Here is a 21155-nt window from a genome sequence, read left to right on the forward strand (position 1 = left end):
GTACTTTACCATTACTGTAGACGACACAGCCAATCCTTCGCATCTCACAAGTCGGTAACCTTCATGTCATCCGTGATTGCGCTTTCTCATTCACCCCACATATCCAAGCCAAATACTGTCGGTCTCACCCTCATAACTTCGCTAATATCTGCCTTTCTCTCTCTATCCGAACCACTACCCTTTTAGAACAATCTCATCCAATCCCGATTGGATTACTTTATCAGCTTCTTTTCTGATCTCCCAAACTCCTGTTTCTACCCATTTCAAGTCCATACTTTACTCCGCTGCCTGGATTATCTTTCTACAGAATCGTTCAAGACAAGTCATCCCCACAAGTCATCCCCTTCTGCCAAAATCTCCATTTGCTGCCTATCAACACCGGTGTCAAATAAAAACTCCTCACTATTGGCTCTAAGATTTCCTAGAATTATACTAATAAAGAAATTGGTTTAGCTCTTATTGTGTCAAGCCCTGTAGGGCTTATAGTTTTAATACTTATTTAACAGACAAGAGAACTGAGGCACAGAGAGTTGGGACAAGGTGGAGCAGGAGGGCCAGGACAATGTACAGGAGAAGCAGGACCAGCGGAGGAGGAGGAGGGCCAGCAGTAGACAAAGGAGGATGGCCAGGGCCAGGATCTCGGTAAGAAAGAGGACATGGATCGGGCTGTGGATGAGGGCCAGGAGCAGACGAGGTAGAAAACCAATACTGAGAAGGCCAGAACTGGGCAAAGGAAGACGGCCAAGACTAGTCAAAGGAGGAGATCCGGAAACAGCGTATGAGAAGGGCTAACATTCGGGGGAGGGGCGTCCATTTGTCATTTGGTGTCAGATGCGTTTCAACTTTTGTCACCTTAGCTAAAGGTGAGTAGTGTCTAGACTCAAACACCATAGTCTACACATAGATGTAGCCTAAGATCTTTAAACAGTACATATTTTGAAATATTGACTTAAAATAATCAACTCAAAATCACTACCCATATGTCTACACATAGTGAAACAGAAAAACATGAGATACGTAAAGACAAAATTGTTCTGGTGTACACTGTGTTCGTTGATGTAGGTTCTAAATGTGACAAACTAGACATATTAAAATTCACATATGAACTTTATTTGCCACTTTAGATGTATAGAAGAAAATTGATACTGGCATAAGGTTAAACTCCTGATGAGTCGTATACTGCACTTTCAAGTTCAGCATAGATATCTTCTGTTACAATTAAAATTTTAAGTAGAGCCCATTTGGCTTATCATGCATAAAAGGTTTCTAAGCAAGTGATTTTGAAAGATGGAGAGAAACACATGATCACTTAACTTTTTTATTAGCAGAACAAAACTTTGTGCAGAAAACAAGACTCTTGATGACCCTGTACACTGAAGAGTAAGGTTTAGGATAGATTAATTTTGTTGGCTATTGTACATACAGTGTAACATTTGAAATTGCAGGAAAAGCTGATTTTTCATTTCGTGTCAGATGCGATTCAAGCAAGGTGACTTGCTAGAGAGTGAGAATTCAAGCACCATCCCCTTGAATAAGAGGAGTATAGAGAACATGTAAACCCACACATAGTGATGAGGGTAAACTTTCATGAACGCAATATAGATCTTTGACACGGTGCCCGAAAATGAATAAAACAAGATCCCTTCACCTATGTGAGCTTTAATATACTAACATACAGTAAATAAGAAAAACCTGAGTTAGGTAGTGTCAAAATAAGTTCCATGTTGTGTGCAATCTGTGAATTCATTCCATTTCACAGATGGAGAGTATCACACATCCACTTATCATGCCTACTTTGTAGGATAGAAGAAAAATAGTACCTGTAGAAACCTGGGCTCCTGACTGTACTTCAAGAAGCAGAGTAGAACTACTGTACATAGACTGAACATTTCAAATCTCAAAAAGAGTCCATTTAAGTATTTCATACCAGATGGGCTTCAAAACAAGTAACTTTCAACAATGGGGAGAAACTCACATTCACTTATCTTTCTTAGCACGATAGCAGAGGTGTGAGATATAGAGAGGAATGTGGTTTACACTGCAAAGAAAGGATCAGTGTAGACTGCGTCTGTAAGGGCAACTTAACAGTTGAAACACCAAGATTGAAACTAATGGTTACCGGCGCTAAACGAGTTTCAGCTGCATCAAAAGTGTTGTCTGTAAAGGCAGTCCAGTTGAAGAATGGACAGAAACCCATATTCACTAAACTTGCCTATTTAAAGGGCTTGAAGCTAAATGACATGTGTGTCTGATGTACATTACATTTCAAGAATCAATGCAGATGACCTCTGTTAATGAATTGCTATTGTACCTGTTATTGAAATTTCAAGAAAAACCCTTTCGTTTTTTCGTTTAAAAATAGGATTGTATCAGAACGGAAATGAAAACACTTCTATTTTTCTTAGGAGGGTAGAAGAAAAATGACACAAGGAGAAGACCAGTTTCTTGTTAAGCAGTACACTGAAAAGGCATATCCGAGCAAGATAGCTTCTCGACAGACAATTGAACAATTGAAATTCCAAGTGACTATTTAGGATATCAGTGCTGAACAGATTTCAGCGGAAGACAATTTGATCAGTTGACTTCCCTTTGAAAGCAATCCATTGAACAGACTGGACAGAAAGTCACTCATTTTACTTGCCTTACCCATCAGGATACAAGAGAAATGGTACTTACCAAAAACAAGGCTCTAGATGATATGTAAACTGCATAGCAAAGATCGGAGCAGATAGCTTCTGTTAAAGAATTGCTATTGTGCCTGCAACTTAGCAGTATAGAAAAAAATGATTTATACAGAAGAGTAAACACCCGATGGGATGTATTCATTCATTCATTCAATCGCATTTATTGAGCGCTTACTGTGTGCAGAGCACTGTACTAAGCGCTTGGGAAGTACAAGTTGACAACATATAGAGACAGTCCCTACCCAACAGTGGGCTCACAGTCTAGAAGGGGGAGACAGAGAACAAAACAAAACATATTAACATAATAAAATAAATAGAATAAATATGTACAAATAAAATAAATAAATAGAGTAATAAATACGTACAAACATATATACATATATACAGGTGCTGTGGGGATGGGAAGGAGGTAAGGCTGAGGGGATGGGAAGAAGGTAAAGCAGAGGGGATGGGGTGGGGGAGGAGGAGGAGAGCAAGGAGGGGGCTCAGTCTGGGAAGGCCTCCTGGAGGAGGTGAGCTCTCAGTAGGGCCTTGAAGGGAGGAAGAGAGCTAGCTTGGTCGATGTGCGGAGGGAGGGCATTCCAGGCTAGGGGGATGACGTGGGCCGGGGGTCGATGGCGGGACAGGTGAGAACGAGGCACGGTGAGGAGATTAGCCGCAGAGGACCGGTGGATGCGGGCTGGGCTGTAGAAGGAAAGAATGGAGGTGAGGTAGGAGGGGGCGAAGTGATGGAGAGCCTTGAAGCCTAGGGTGAGGAGATTTTGCCTGATGCGTAGGTTGATTGGTAGCCAGTGGAGATTTTTGAGGAGGGGAGTAGCATGACCAGAGCGTTTCTACACAAAGATGATCCGGGGAGCGACTTGATGTATGGATTGAAGTGGGGAGAGACAGGAAGGTTGGAAATAAGAGAGGAGGTTGATGCAGTAATCCAGTCGGGATAGGATGAGAGATTGAACGAGCAGGGTAGCGGTTTGGATGGAGAGGAAAGGGCGGATCTTCGCAATGTTGTGGAGGTGAGACCGGCAGGTTTTGGTGACGGATTGGATGTGAGGCGTGAACGAGAGTGTGGAGTAGAGGATGACACCAAGGTTGAGGGCCTGTGAGACAGGAAGGTTGGTAGTGCCGTCAACAGTGATGGGAAAGTCAGGGAGAGGGTAGGGTTTGGGAGGGAAGACAAGGAGTTCAGTCTTGGAAATGTTGAGTTTTAGATAGCGGGCAGACATCCAGATGGAATGTATGCCGCAGTGCATTCCTCAGTATAGATATCTTCTGTTTCTGCAGTACTATGAACTTGAGCATTTCAAATTTTAAGAAGAATCTATTTGGCATTTCGTGCTAAAGGGGTTTTGAGGCAAGTTGAAAAAAGGTTAATTAAAGTAGAAGACTAGACTCCTGACTTGCAGAGCAAGGTTCAATATACTTATCTTCTATTATTGTATTCCTATTGCACATGGAAAGGAACATCTGAAATAGGAAGAAATCACTTATCTTCATTCCAAATGCTTTTGAACACATGTGACTTACTGGACAGTGGTGACCGGTGTTTGGACTCAGAGACCATGCCGCACTGATAGGCCAAATGAATATAAAGACCATGTACATCGACAGATATTGATTAGGATTAGCTTCATTGAAAGCAATATAACTCTTTTGAGGAATTGGCTTAAATTGTTCAGCGCAGAATTCCTATATCTTATGCATGCTTGCCTAAGACGTGTAAGTAAAAGAGAAAACCTTGAGCCTGGTAGTTACAAAATTATTACTTTATGGAGTGTTTGCAATGTTCAAAGTACTCACCATTGATAGACTGGAGAGAAACACATAGTCTCTTAATTTCCTTAATTAATAAATTAGAAGAAACATGAAATACGCCAAAACTATAACCTTTACGAGATGTACACTGCATAGCTAGGAACAGTGTAAGTTGACTTCTGTTAACGATACTTCTACCTTAAACGGAAGGAACATTTGAAATTTCAAAACAAGGCCATTAGGTGCATTGTTTCAGACAGCTTTCTGTGTTCATGACTTGCTAGATAGTAGTGATTGGTATTTAAAATTAAGCACCATGTGGCACGTTATATAGAAACAAAGTCCATCCAGAGAGATTGGTTTGGATAATATTTCTAACAGAAATTTAACACTTTTTAAGATATAACCCTGAACACTGCTCAGGACAATATTACTGCTCTTTATGACGAAATTATCTACACATCCCAAAATTTGGTAGGGTGTCAAGATAACAAAAAAAAAGCAGAATCACACTTAACTTCCTTACTTAGCAAGAAAACAGAGAAATTATGCCTGTAGAAAACTATAACACCTGATAGACTGAGAGAACCTTGCAGAGAAAATGATCAGTATAGGTAACTTCTATTACTGGATTATTATTGTACATCAACCTTGAGCATTTGAAATTTCAGTTTTGCATTTCTTGTCTGTTTTCAAAGCATGTGGCATACTAATTAGTAGTGACAGGTATTTAGACCCAAAAAACAAACCCAGCCGGTAAGTGTACACAAAATTATAAACTTTCTAGAATCATTGTACTTCTTTGAAGTCTCCAGCCTAAACTGCTAGTTCATCATCCTTTCACTTTTGTGAGTTCTCATGCATTCACAGACGGTTAAATACAAAGATTTGAGTTGAGTAGCATCAGTATTTTTGCTGTGTCACGTGTCCATTCTGGGGAACTCAAGTTTCTGGGGAACTCAAGTAAAGAAAAATGGACAGAATTATAGATTCACACAACCTGCTTATATAGAAACATAGAAGAAAAATGAGACATGCAGAAGACTAAACGCAAAATGGTCTGTACACTCTAAGGGAAGAGCATCTTCTTTTACCTCATTTGAAATTTCACGAAGAGTCCATTTGGCATTCCGTGTCTACTTGTTTTGTTGTCTGCCTCCTCCTTCTAGACTTGTGAGCTTGTTGTTAGATAGGGATTGTCTCAATCCGTTACCGAATTTTACATTCCTAGTACAATGCTCAACAGGGTAAGCGTATGATCAATTCGAATGAATAAATGAAGACGGGTTAAAAAACAAGTGAATTAAAATGATAGAAGTAAACCTTCACTTACCTTTCTTACTTATCAAGATTATTGAAAAATGTCACCTGGAGAAAACTAGATTTCATATGGGCTAACCAAATGCAGTTTGAAGATCAGTGTACATACTTCTGTACATGGAACTGAACATTTGAAATACCAGATAAAGGGAAGTTAGCAATTGGTTGTTGCTAAACCTCTTTCAACGCTAATTTATTTGATGGGTTGAGTCATCTATGAAAACGGTCCATTTATCTCAATGAACAGATACTCACTGTCATTGATCTTGTTTACTTAACAGAAAGCAGGAAAAAAAACTTCTCATGAAATTCAAATATCAATATACTGCTTTATACATGGAACTGAAAGTCTGAAGAAAAAATAGAAAAGTGCAGAAGACTAGACATTTAAAGTATCCTGCTGTAAACTGAAGGATGTTTCAGTGTACATTTATAGTCTTCTACTGTTCTCTTTTACAAGGAATGGAAAATTTGAAATTTCAAGAAAAAGCCCATTTGGCATTTCATGTCAGACAGATTTCCTCACACGTGATTTTCTTGATAGTTGTTACTGGTGTTTAGATTCAAAGCTATACCTAATAAATGCATAGATTCAGTATGATAAGTCGAATATAGAGATCCATTCTGGTCCACCTAAAATGGTTAGGGATTAAACCACCTAGAATGCACAATATGTATATATTTTGAGATAGTAGCATAATCTGATCCGTGGAGTTGCCCTGCACGTATACGTGTTACTATTACCCAACATACTACAAAACAAAAAACCTTGAGCTAGGTGGAGACAAAATTAGTACCATATCAAGTGTGTTCTCTGTCACGAAGAAGAACAATGGCACATGGAGATGACAAGACTCTTGATGGGATGCACACTGTAATTCAAAGCTCAAGGTCGATATCTTCTGTAACTGTAATCCTATTGTACATGAAAGATAACATTTGAAATCTCAAGGACAGCCCATTCGCTATTTTATGTCAGAGAGCTTTTAAGACAAGTGACTTGCTGGAATGCGGTGACTGGCATTTAGAGTGAAACACCGTGACACACTATAAGCAGAATATAGATACCATTTATTGACAGAATTAATGATTAGGTTAAGATTTCTAGAAGGCAATGTAGATCTTTTGAGATCATGGCTTAAAGTATGCAGCACAATGTCCCTGCACCTATATGAGCTCTTGCATACCAACATAAATTCTGAAAACTTTGAACTGAATGACAAAGACCTTATCCTTTCAATGCGGCCCTATGAAAATGTGCTCAATGTGACAAAGAGAGAGAATCACACATTCACTTATCTTGCTTGCTTTGCAAGATAGTGGACAAAGTCTGGACTTGCAGAAGACTCTACTACTATTGGGCTGCATGCAGTATGTCTAGAATCACTTTAGGTAACTTCTGTTATTGTACATGGAAGGGAACATTTGAACCTCTAGTACAGCTCATTGAAATATTTCGTCTCAGCTTTCAAATCACATGGTTTGCTAAGAGGTATTTACTGGTCTTTAGACTCAAATGTCCTTGACACATTATAAACCGACTGTAGAAGAATGTTTATTTAAGTGATTGGGTGTAGATATTGTGATTTGAGTAAACTTTTCTTTAACCCAATACAGATCTTTTGAGATCATGGTAGAAAGTGTGTAGCATAGCAGTTTTGCACCTCCGTTCATTCCCATTAACCAACGTACAGGAATATAGAAAACATTGAGCTAGGTAGCAACTAGTACTGGTTACTAGTTGTGGTTTCTGTGAGTGGAGTAAATTATACAAATGGAAATTTTCCTTCCATCATTTACCTAGTTTCAGGCTAGAAGAAAAATGGGAAAGGCAGAATACTAGACTCCTGATGGGTAGCAAACATAACTTCAGGTATCAGGGTAGATACTCTTGCACAAGGAATTAACCATTTGAAATTTCAAGAAAACATGGGGCATTTCAGCCCAGCGAGTATCAACACAGGTGACTTTGATAGAATGGGAGAAAAATACACTTTCTTATTCTTACTTAAACCGATAGAAGAAAAAACCCACATGAAGTTGAATATGCTCCTGATATTCTATAAATTGCTCATTTTAGATTGCTCCTGTATAAGTAAATGACTACTCGAAATTTCCAGAACAAAGCATTGATGCTAAAAGGGTTACAGCACAAGTGAATTATTGGAGGTGTGCTCTCTGAGAATAAAGAGCCCTTTTGTCATTTCGTGGTATTCAGGGTTCAACGTAATTGAATTTGTCAGACAAGAAGCACACATTCACCTTTCTTTCTAACATAGAAAGATAGAAGGAAAATAGCATATAGGGAAAGAATAGACTCATGATTAGCTCTATACTGGAAGGCAAGTGTCAGGGTAGATAACTTTTGGTTCTGTATTTACTGTTGAAATGGAAGTGAACAATTAAGATTTCAAGAATTCATTCGTCATTTCTTTCCAAACGGTTTTCAATGTAAATGACTGACAGAATGGAGAGACACACAATTTCACTTTCTTTACTTGAATAATATGAGTAAAGTGGCACATAGAGAAGACTAGACTCTTGATGGACTGTGCAATGCAAAGCAACGATCAGTCCTAAATGCATGCAATTGAATTTGAAACTTCAAGTGTCAAGTGTGCTCACTAGTGAATGTAACCAACATATGAATATACAGGAGAGTTAACTCTTAGTGGACTATTTACTGCACTTCAAAGATTAGTGTAGACATCTTCTGTTACTGTCCACTATGTAAAGGAAATGAATATTTGAAATTTAAGGAATCTATTCGGCATTTCCTGTTGAATGGGTTCAACTCAAGTGATTTTAATAGAATGGAAAGAAGCACCCTTTAACTCAGAATTCTTAAACCAGGATAGAGGAATAAAAGACTAGAGTCATAAATAGGCTGGACAGTGCAGCACATGGTTCAGTGTTGATATTTTGTAGAATTGCTTTAGCTATTATACACAGAATGAAACATCTGAGAATTCAGGAACATTGCATGCCAGATGTATTTTAGCCCATGATACTTGCTGGTTGTTTGTCTTCGATCATCATGCTGCCTTATAAGCAAAGTCTAAAGACCATGAACTTCCAAATATAGAAAAAAGGATAAGCGTCGTTGAATGCAACATAGATATTTTTTGAGAAAACAACATGTTAAGACTTTTTATATATGAACATATAGTAAATCAGAAAATAGTGAACTATTTTGGGAAAAAATGTTACAGCATCAAGTGTGCGCAGAATGAAAGTATTCATTTAGACAAAAAGAACAGAATCATAATCAGGTTGCTTACTTGCATAGCATGATAAAATCTGGTAAATGCAGAAAAATCGATTTCTGAAGGGCTGTAAACTAGTGAAAGACAGGGGAGATAGCTGATGTATGTATTTTAGTGTTCCCCGAAATGAACCCAAGGACTTTCTAGAAAATACAAATATTCGATGTCTTCTTTTACTGTATCATTTTGCATAGAACATTTGAAATTTAAGGAAGAGTCCAAATGGGATTTTCTGTTTTTTTCAACACAGGAGACTTACTGGAGTTTTGTGAGGAGTGTACGGACTTAAAAGCTAGACCTACAGTCATGTCAGAGTGGAAATGAAGTCCAAACGTCCATCCACAAACACATACGTTCTCTGAAAGCAATATACCTGAAATATGCCCGAAAATGTGCAGGCCCACATCATAGCGCATTATGAGCTTCTACATTCTAACAAAGAATAAGAAAGAATCCTTGAGCTGAGTAATCTCTGTAGATGTCATCAATTTGACAGCGGAGAGAAGCACACATTAAAGTACCATGTCTTCTTTGTAGGAGAGAAGAGAAAATGGTACCTGCAGAAAACTGTACTCCAGGATATATATTGTTTTAGTAAATTTGCCAACTTTGGAAGAAGCAAAACAATTACCTGCAGAAAGCTATATTCCTGGTGTGTTGGACACTGGATGCAGTATACGGCTCAATGTAGCTCTCTTCTGTTACTGTATTACTAGTGGACATGGGACTGATCATTTGAGATTTCAAGCCAGACACTATTCAAAACACCTGAATAGCTAGAGCGATAGTCGTTGTTTGACTTAAACACCAAGCTAATTGGGATAAGTTCCCTAGTATGCATTCTATATACATGTTTTGAGTTGATTTCTTAAAAAACTCATTCCACAGCCCTGTATCAGTGTGTGCTCATACACTGAAACAGAAAACCTCCATTTAGTAGAGAAAGAATTATACAAGTGATAACTGTGTTCACTGGTGAAGGCGGTCATTCGACAAAATGGACAGTATCTCACATTCAATTTATTTGTTAAGTCAGCGGTATGGAAGAAAAATGTTTCATGCAGGTGAGTAAATTCCTTATGAGTTGTATGTTGCATTTCAAAGATCAGCATACATAGCTTTTCTTACTTTATTGCTAGGAATGTGGACATGAACAATAGAACTTTTGAGTCCATTTAGTGTATTGTGCTTAACGAGTTTCAAAGTGAGTCAAACGATCTTATATATTCTTAATACATTACAGAAACAAATGAAAGTGCAGAAGAGTACATCTGAAATTTCAAGAAGAACCCATTCGTCATTTCATGCCAGACACCTTGCCATTCATGTGGCTTGCTATAGTGGGGTGACTGGTGTGTAGACACAAGCACCATGCCACAGAATAAGCCGAGTATAGACAGCATGTAAACCCAAAATTAAATATAAATCTTTTGAGAAACATATGCCAACATAAAATAAAACAGAATACTTTGAGCTAGGTAAGGACCAAGATTATTATAGTCTAAAGTGTACTCACTGTGAATGCAGATATTTTGACAAATGGAATCACCAATTCACTTAATCTGCCTGTGTTGCAAGAAAGAAAAAAGGATTCTTGCCAAAGATCAATCAATCAATCAATCAATCAATCAATCGTATTTATTGAGCGCTTACTGTGTGCACAGCACTGTACTAAGCGCTTGGGAAGTACAAGTTGGCAACATATAGAGAAAGCCCCTGCCCAACAGTGGGCTCCAAGTCTAGAAGGGGGAGACAGAGAACAAAACCAACCATATTAACAAAATAAAATAAATAGAATAGATATGTACAAGTAAAATAAATAAATAAATAAATAGAGTAATAAATATGTACAAACATATATACATATATGCAGGTGCTGTGGGGAAGGGAAGGAGGTAAGATGGGGGATGGAGAGGGGGACGAGGGGGAGAGGAAGGAAGGGGCTCAGTCTGGGAAGGCCTCCTGGAGGAGGTGAGCTCTCAGTAGGGCCTTGGAGGGAGGAAGAGAGCTAGCTTGGCGGATAGGCAGAGGGAGGGCATTCCAGGCCCGGGGGATGACGTGGGCCGGGAGTCGATGGCGGGACAGGCGAGAACGAGGCACGGGGAGGAGATTAGCGGCGGAGGAGCAGAGGGTGCGGGGTGGGCTGTAGAAGGAGAGAAGGGAGGTGATGTAGGAGGGGGTGAGGTGATGGAGAGCCTTGAAGCCCAGGGTGAGGAGGTTCTGCCTGATGCGCAGATTGATTGGTAGCCACTGGAGATTTTTGAGGAGGGGAGTAACATGCCCAGAGAGTTTCTGGACAAAGACAATCCGGGCAGCAGCATGAAGTATGGATTCAACTGGGGAGAGACACGAGGATGGGAGATCAGAGAGAAGGCTGATGCAGTAGTCCAGACGGGATAGGATGAGACCTTGAACGAGCAGGGTAGCGGTTTGGATGGAGAGGAAAGGGCGGATCTTGGCAATGTTGCGGAGCTGAGACCGGCAGGTTTTTGTGACGGCTTGTATGTGAGGGGTGAATGAGAGAGCAGAGTAGAGGATGATACCAAGGTTGTGGGCTTCTGAGACGGGAACAATGGTAGTGCCATCAACAGTGATGGGAAAGTCAGGGAGAGGGCAGGGTTTGCGAGGGAAGACAAGGAGTTCAGTCTTGGACATGTTGAGTTTTAGGTGGCGAACAGACATCCAGATGGAGATGTCCTGAAGGCAGGTGGAGATGCGAGCCTGGAGGGACGGGGAGAGAGCAGGGGCAGAGATGTAGATTTGGGTGTCATCAGCATAGAGATGATAATTGAAGCCGTGGGAGCGAATGAGGTCATCAAGGGAGTGAGTGTAGATCGAGAACAGAAGGGGACCAAGAACTGAACCTTGGGGAACCCCCACAGTAAGGGATGGGAGGGTGAGGAGGAGCCTGCAAAAGAGAATGAGAATGAAGATGACTCCTGACGCACAAGGATCCGTGTAGATTGCTTATGTTGCTATAGTACATGGATTGAACTTTTGAAATTTCATCGACAGCCCATATAGCAGGTCGTGTTAGACTGTTTTCTTCAAAAGTAAATATGTCAGAATGGGTAGAAACAAACATTCACCCATCTTTCTAACAGCACGATAGAAGAAAAATACACTTTGTGAATACTATTCTCCTGTTGTTCTGTACGATCCTAAATTACGAACAGTGTAGACAGCTTCTATTTGGGCAAAGAAACTTTCTTCTTGAAATTTCAATAAGACCGTAGTTTGTTATTAGTGAATAAGAAACTGTATTCAGAAAACTTGAATTGTGAAACGTATGTTACTCCTGAAGATTGTCCATTTCACAGAATGGAGAAAATCATACATTTACTTTACTTGACACGATAGAAGGAAAATAGCAAATGCAGAAAATAAGAATATGGGATAAATACTGTAACACAAGGATCATTGTAGATATCTTCCTTTATTCATTCATTCAATCAATCAATAATATTTATTGAGCGTTTACTGTGTACAGAGCACTGTACTAAGCGTTTGGGAAGTACAAGTCGGCAACATCTAGAGACGGTCCCTACCCATCAGCGGGCTCACAGTCTAGAAGGGGGAGACAGACAACAAAACAAAACATATTACCAAAATAAAATGAATAGAATAGTAAATATGTACAAGTAAAATAAATAGAGCAATAAATACGTACAAACATATATACAGGTGCTGTGGGTAGGGGAAGGAGGTAGGGCGGGGGGATGGGGAGGACGAGCAGGGAGAGAGGAAGGAGCGGGCTCAGTCTGGGAAGGCCTCCTGGAGGAGATAAGCTCTCAGTAGGTCTTTGAAGAATGAGGCACAGTGAGGAGGTTAGCAACAGAGGAGAGGAGGGTGCGGGCTGGGTTGTAGAAGGAAAGGAAGGAGGTGAGGTAGGAAGGGGGAGAGGTGATGGAGAGCCTTGAAGCCGAGAGTGAGGAGTTTTTGCCAGATGCGTAGGTTGACTGGTGGCCACTGGAGATTTTGGAGGAGGGGAGTAACGTGCCCAGAGCGTTTCTGCACAAAGATTATCTGTTCAGGAGCATGAAGTATGGATTGAAGTGGGGAGAGATATGAGGTTGGGAGATCAGAGAGGAGGCTGATGCAGTAATCCAGTCGGGATAGGATGAGAGGTTGAACCAGCAGGGTAGCGGTTTGGATGGAGAGGAAAGAGCGGATGTTGGCTATGTTGCAGAGGTGAGACCGGCGGGTTTTGGTTACAGATTGCATGTGAGGGGTGAACGAGAGAACAGAGTCGAGGATGACACAAAGTTTGCAAGCTTGTGAGATGGGAAGAATGGTATTGCCGACAACAGTGATGGGAAAGTCAGGGAGAGGACAGAGTTTGGGAGGGAAGATAAGGAGTTCAGTCTTGGACATATTGATGGAGATGTCTTTAAGGCAGGAGGAGACAAGGGCCTGAAGGGAGGGAGAGAGAGCAGGGAAAAAGATGTAGAGTTGGGTGTCATCAGCATAGAGATGATAGTTGAAGCCGTTGGAGCGAATTAGTTCACCAAGTGAGTGATTGTAGATAGAGAACAGAAGGGGACCAAGAACTGACCTTTAAGGAACCCCTCCAGTAAGGGGATGGGAGGGGGAGGAGAGGCCCGCAAAAGAGACTGAGAATGAACGGCCGGAGAGATAGGAGGAGAAACAGGAGAGGACAGAATCTGTGAAGCCAAGGTTGAATAGCGTGTTGAGGAGAAGAGGGTGGTCCACAGTGTCGAAGGCGGCTGAGAGGTCCAGGAGGATTAGAATAGAGTAGGAGCCGTTGGATTTGGCAAGCAGGAGGTCACTGGTGACCTTTGTGAGGGCAGCTTCGGTGGAATGTGGTGGGCGGAAGCCAGATTGGAGGGGGTCGAGGAGAGAGTTGGCGTTGAGGAATTCGAGGCAGCGGGTGTAGACGACTCGTTCAAGTAGTTTGGAAAGGAATGGTAGGAGGGAGATAGGGCGATAACTAGAAGGGGAGGTGGGGTCAAAAGAGCGTTTTTTTAGGATGGGGAGGCATGGGCATGTTTGAAGGCAGAGAAGGAACCAGTGGAGAGAGAACGGTTAAAGATGGAAGTTAAGGAGGGGAGTAGGGACGGGGCGAGATATTTCATAAAATTAGAGGGAATGGGGTCAGAAGCACAGGTGACCGGAGTAGCACTTGAGAGGAAGGAGGAGATCTCATCTGAGGATACTGCTGTTAAGGAAGGGAGAGTAGTGGAGAGGGTTGAGAGCCGGGGGGTTGGAGAAGAGGGGAGTGACTTTGGGGAGCTCAGATCGGATGGATTTAATCTTATTAATGAAGTAGGAGTCCAGATCGTTGGGGGTGAGGGAAGGAGGAGGGTGAGGAACCGGGGGCCTGAGAAGGGAGTTAAATGTACGGCAGAGCTGATGGGGATGATGGGCATGGGTGTCAATCAGGGAGGAGAAATAGTTTTGTCTGGCAGAGGAGAGGGCAGAGTTAATGCAGAAAAGGATAAACGTGAAGTGACGAGGTTGGCTTGGCGTTCAGACTTCCGCCAGCAGCGTTCATCAGCTCGAGCATAAGAGCGAAGGAGGCGAACAGTGGCAGTGATCCAGCGCTGTGGGTTAGTGGTACGAGAACGGCGAAGGGAAAGGGGAGCAAGGGAGTCGAACTGAGTAGAGAGGGTAGAGTTGAGAGCAGTAATCAGATGATCAAGATTGGGTAAAGAGAAAAGGGAGGCGAGGTGGAGTGCGAGACGCTCAGAAAGGCAGATGGGGTCGAGAGAGTGGAGGTCTCTATGAGGTAGTAATATTGATTTACAGGGGACAGGAATGTGAATGAGGAGGCAGGTGAGAGGTTTATGATCAGAGAGAGGGATTTCATAGTTGATGAGGGTGGAGATAGTGCAGCGGTAGGAGATGATGAATTCGAGGGTGTGACCAAGTTGGTGAAGGGACCAGGTGGGGTGGAGCAGGAAGTTGGCAGTGTCATGGAGAGATAGAAGGCGGGCGGCAGAGGAATCACCAGGGATATCCATGTGGATGTTGAAGTCTCCAAGGATCAGGGTGGGCATGGAAAAGGAGAGAAGGAAGGTGTGGAAGGGGTCAAAATAGTTAAAGAAGTGGGAGGTGGGGCCCGGGGGGGCGGTAGATGATGGCTACAAGAATCTGGAGTGAGTGGTAGAGGCGAATAATGTGGGCTTCAAAGGAAGGGAAGGAAAGGGAAGGGGGAGGGGGAATAGTGCGAAAGCGACATTGAGGGGCGAGAAGGAAACCGACACCTCCTCCTTTTCCTGTGAGTCTCGGGGAGTGGGAGAAGAAGAGGCCTCCACTGGAGAGAGCAGCAGAAGAGACCGTGTCGTCCGGAGATAGCCATGTTTCAATTAGAGCGAGGAGGACTAGAGAGCTGGAAAGGAATAGGTCCAAGACGAACGGGGGCTTACCTATAATGGAGCGTGGGTTCCAGAGACCACACTTAGCAGCAGCTGTGGAGGGAGGGGAGGGAGGGGGAAGGGTGTGAGGGGTGGGGAGAGTTTGGATTGAGATGATTTGGCGGGGGCCTGGGAGGTGGAATGGGAAGAGGGTTGGCGATGAGAAAGGATAACTGGGATGGGGTGGGGGTGGGGAGGAGGGGAGGGAGGAGGCTGGGAGGGAGGAGTTGAGGGTTGGCGCTGGTACAGAGAGATACTGGGTAAGTAGTGAGGGGGAAGGGTGGGGGTGGGGGAAAGGGAGGGAAAAACCTGGGTGGGAGACGGGAAGGTGAAAGTGAGGAATGGGAATGGCAGTTGGAAGCAGGGGAACTGATAGTTCATGGTGAGGTCGGCAAGACAAATTACAGCACAGCGGGAGGTTCCCCATAAGCCGAGGTCTTGAAATAGCTCTTTTTATTTAGAAAAATTCTGCAAGTTACTAAATTGTGTTGTCAGATGCATTTTATGACATAACTGTCGAGTGCATCTCGGAAATCTGCAGGGATATAAGTTCGTTTCTCATATCAGTTAGATGTTTCCTGCCTTTCCTCTGCTTCTTAGTTCCCCACACGTCGCTGGATGAATATTCCGGTTTGGAATGTTTGGGTTGTTCTTGGGCCGAGACGAACCGAGAAAGGAGAGGCTGGGAATTTCTTGACCACACTAATGTCCGGGTTCCTGAAGTCCTCTCCTTCAAGAAGACTTCGCAGATTAAGACCCGGCTTTCCTCTTCTGCCACTCCCTTTCATGTCGCCTTGACTTGTTCCATTTGCTCCCTCCTCCCAGCTCCACAGTACTTATGTACATATCTGTAATTTATTTATTTGTATTGATGTCTGTCTCTGCCCCATCCCCCAACCACCCAGACGCTAAGCTCGTTGTGGGTAGGGAATGTGCCTGTTTATCGTTGTATTGTACTCTCCCAAGTTCTTAGTAACGTGTTCTGCACAAAGTAAGAGCTCCATAAATACGACTGAATGATTGAATGAATCTCTTCCCCCGCTTCCCACTCGACACCTTCCCCACCCCCAACATCCAGGGTTGGGGAAGAGAAGACTGGTCTTCGCTGAGCCTTGTGTTGGTGTGCTGACGGAGATGGAAAGTGGGGTCTAGTCCCCGTGCTGCGGGTCTGGGTGTGGGGAAGAGAGAACGACCCCTTCCTAGGGGTTGTCACCAGGGGGTTCAGGGTGCTGGTAGGCCCGAGGGTTCCAAGGTGTAATGGCCTCCTGTGGTTACCGCTCCGCCCTGCCCTGGCTCTGCCATCGCTCCCTCTGGGGCCAATGAAGGAGTCAGGACCAGAATAGGCTGGCTCCACTGGGAACCTCCACGGGGCTTTGAAGGTGGGGAGAGTGGTGGGCTGTCGGAAAGGAAGGGGGAGGGAGTTCCAGGCTAGAAACAGGACGTGGGCGAGTGATAGATGATTTGATAGAGGAGTTCGAGGTACAGTGGGCACGTTTCTGTTACAGAAGCAAAGTGAGCATGCCATGCTCCAGTAGGAAATCAGCGAGGTGAAATAGGAGGGTCAAGGCGATTGAGTGCTTTTCCCTCTGCTAAGGAGATTTTGTCTGATTCGGCGGTGGATGCCCAGCCACTGGAGGTTCTTGAAGGTGGGGGAAACATGGACTGAACGGTTTTGGAGAAAAGTGATCCGGGCAAAGAGTGAAGTATCCGCTGTAATAGGTGAGGCACAGGATGCAGGGACATCAGCAAGGAGACAGATGCAGTATTCAAGGCAGGATTGGATAAGTGCTGGGATCAGCATAGTAGCATTGTGGATGGAGAGGGAAGGGCGGATTTTGGAAATGTTGTGAAGGTGGAACCGAGGGGATTTGATGATAGATTGACTCTGTGGCTTCAGTGAAACAGATGGTTCAAGGAGAACGCCAAAGTCACCAAATTTTGTGATACATGTGCTGCCTACAGCGATGGGAGAGTTATGGGAAGGACAGGGTTTTGGTGGGAACTGAGTTCCGTTTTAGCCATTTTAAATTGAGGATGTCAGCAGGACATCGTTTTGGAGATATTTTCGATGGTGACATGATGACACCAGTATGATAACAGTAATTTACTCAGTGATTTCACTTTGAAATAATTCTCTGGATTTGCCACATATAATTTGAACAGTGTACATATGTTAGACTTATAAATGCCCACTTTCTAACTGCTGGGTTTTGCCTTGAGATTACCTATCAGCTAGTCATTCAGTCAATTAATGGTATTTATTTAGCTGTTACCGTGGGCGAAATGCTAAAGCAGCGTGGCTTAGTGGAAAGAGCACGGGCTTTGGAATCAGAGTTCATGGCTTCAAATCCCGGCTCTGCCAATTGTCAGCTGTGTGAATTTGGGCAAGTCACTTAACTTCTCTGTGCCTCAATTACCTCATCTATAAAATGGGGATTAAGATTGTGAGCCCCCCGTGGGAAAACCGGATCATCTTGGAACCTCCCCAGCGCTTAGAGTAGTGCTTTACACAAAGTAAGTGCTTAATAAACGCCAATATTAATATTATTATTTAATTAAGCGCTTGGGAGAACACAGTACAAAAGTGCTAGTAGATACATTACCTGCCATAAGGTGTTTACAGTTTATAGTTGAGTATATAGCCTGAAACATCATAGCGCAGTGAATAGAGCACTGGGAGTCAAAAGGTCGTGGGTTCTAATCCTGACTTCACCACCTGTCTGCTGGATGACCTTGTGCAGGTCACTTCACTTCATTGTGCCTCAGTTAACCTATCTGCAAACTGAGAATTAGGACTGCGACCCCATTTGGTACAGGGTCTGCTTCCAATCCGATTTGCATGTATCCATACTAGTGCTTAGAACGTTGTCTGGCAAAAAATAAGCGCCTAACAAATAACATAATTTCTACTTTTATTTTTAAACGTCCATTCGACTTCAATAAATGTCACCAAAACTACTATTACAAGTGTAGAGAAAATTCTTCATGAAAACATAAGTATGGCAAAATAAATTACGTACCCTGAGCTGTATGAACCGATTGGATAAATGCAAAGATGTTAATTTGGCGTGCTTAACAAGAAGGAAAATGTGTGCGTGTCTATGTGTGCCTGTGAGATTTTATATGTGGGTGAATGTGTTAACATGTATGTAATCCAAATGACCGATTTAAGCCATCGTATAATGTTAATAGACAGTATTTACTAGCAAATACAATAATTATCTGTATATATATTTTAATTGCTTGAAGGGAATACACGTGAATGATTTTGATGAATTTGTGGGGAATCATGGGGCGGCATCACCTTGCTTTACATGATTTCCCATCAAAAATGATATTGGGTTATGGGTGATGCTCTTCTGCTAATACAGAACTGTTTTTAGAGAGATTAAAAATGCCACCTGGGCATAGCAATGCATATCGATTAGCTGCATAACAAAGTTATTGGTCTGAAATCTAGTTCTTACCGTGTCGCTGTTCTATTTTGTGCCTCCAAATCCAAATGCTTAAGCGATAACTGAACTTTTTTGTTTCTCAACCTGATCACGTATGGCCCCTTCGATGCCTTCCTGAGGAATTTGGCGCAGTTCCCATCTATCTACCTGATGGCCCCCAGGGACACTCCGTACATTCCGTACATTTCGTACATTCAACTCCCTTCTCAGGCCCCCGGTTCCTCCCCCTCCTCCTTCCCTCACCCCCAACCATCTGGCCTCCTACTTCATTAACAAAATTAAATCCATCAGGTCCGACCTCCCCAAAGTCACTTCCCCCTCTTCTCCAACCCCCCGGCTCTCAACACTCTCTGCTAACTCTCCCATCCTTCCCAGCAGTATCCTCTGAGGAGCTCTCCTCCCTCCTCTCAAGTGCTACTCCGGCCACCTGTGCTTCTGACCCCATTCCCTCTCAGCTCATGAAATCTCTCGCTCCATCCCTTCTCCCCTTCTTAACTTCCATCTTCAACCGCTCACTCCCCACTGGTTCCTTTCCCTCTGCCTTAAAACATGCCCATGTCTCTCCCATCCTAAAAAAACCCTCTCTTGACCCCACCTCACCTTCTAGATATCGTCCCATATCCCTCCTACCATTCCTTTCCAAACTCCTTGAACGAGTTGTCTAACCCGCGCTGCCTAGAATTCCTCGGCAACAACTCTCTCCTCGACCCCCTCCAGTCTGGCTTCCGTCCCCTACATTCCACGGAAACTGCCCTCTCAAAGGTCACCAATGACCTCCTGCTTGTCAAATCCAACGGCTCATATTCTGTCCTAATCCTCCTCGACCTCTCAGCTGCCTTCGACACTGTGGACCACCCCCTTCTCCTCAACACGCTATCTGACCTTGGCTTCACAGACTCTGTCCTCTCCTGGTTCTCCTCTTATCTCTCCGGTCGTTCTTTCTCAGTCTCTTTTGCAGGCTCCTCCTCCCCCTCCCATCCTCTTACTGTGGGGGATCCCCAAGGTTCAGTACTTGGTCCCCTTCTGTTCTCAATCTACACACACTCCCTTGGTGACCTCATTCGCTCCCACGGCTTCAGCTATCATCTCTACGCTGATGACACCCAGATCTATGTCTCTGCCCCTGCTCTCTCCCCCTCTCTCCAAGCTCGCATCTCCTCCTGCCTTCAGGACATCTCCATCTGGATGTCTGCCCGCTACCTAAAGCTCAACATATCGAAGGCTGAACTCCTTGTCTTCCCTCCCAAACCTTGCCCTCTCCCTGACTTTCCCATCTCTGTTGACGGCACTACCATCCTTCCCGTCTCACAAGCCCACAACCTTGGTGTCATCCTCGACTCCGCTCTCTCATTCACCCCTCACATCCAAGCCGTCACCAAAACCTGCCGGTCTCAGCTCCGCAACATTGCCAAGATCCGCCCTTTCCTCTCCATCCATACCGCTACCCTGCTCCTTCAAGCTCTCATCCTATCCCGTCTGGACTACTGCATCAGCCTTCTCTCTGATCTCCCATCCTCGTGTCTCTCTCCACTTCAATCGATGCTTCGTGCTGCTGCCCAGATTATCTTTGTCCAGAAACGCTCTGGGCATATTACTCCCCTCCACAAAAATCTCCAGTGGCTACCAATCAATCTGCGCATCAGGCAGAAACTCCTCACCCTGGGCTTCAAGGCTCTCCATCACCTCGCCCCCTCGTACCTCACCTCCCTTCTCTCCTTCTACAGCCCAGCCCGCACTCTCCACTCCTCCGCCGCTAATCTCCTCACCGTACCTCGTTCTCGCCTGTTCCGCCATCGACCCCCGGCCCACGTCATCCCACGGGCCTGGAGTGCCCTCTCTCTGCCCATCCGCCAAGCTAGCTCTCTTCCTCCCTTCAAGGCCCTGCTGAGAGCTCACCTCCTCCAAGAGGCCTTCCCAGACTGAGCCCCTTCCTTCCTCTCCCCCTCGTCCCTCCTCCATCCCCCCCATTTTACCTCCTTCCCTTCCCCACAGCACCTGTATATATGTATATATGTTTGTACATATTTATCACTCTATTTATTTATTTATTCATTTTACTTTTACATATCTATTCTATTTATTTTACTTTGTTAGTATGTTTGGTTTTGTTCTCTGTCTCCCCCTTTTATACTGTGAGTCCACTGTTGGGTAGGGACTGTCTCTATATGTTGCCAATTTGTACTTCCCAAGCGCTTAGTCCAGTGCTCTGCACATAGTAAGCGCTCAATAAATACGACTGATTGATTGATTGATTGACACCGCCCAGCCGCGGGAAATAATTCTGTTGTTGCTGCATTTTGG

The sequence above is a fragment of the Tachyglossus aculeatus genome, chromosome 18 (assembly GCF_015852505.1).
Source record: "Tachyglossus aculeatus isolate mTacAcu1 chromosome 18, mTacAcu1.pri, whole genome shotgun sequence".
NCBI lineage: Eukaryota > Metazoa > Chordata > Mammalia > Monotremata > Tachyglossidae > Tachyglossus > Tachyglossus aculeatus.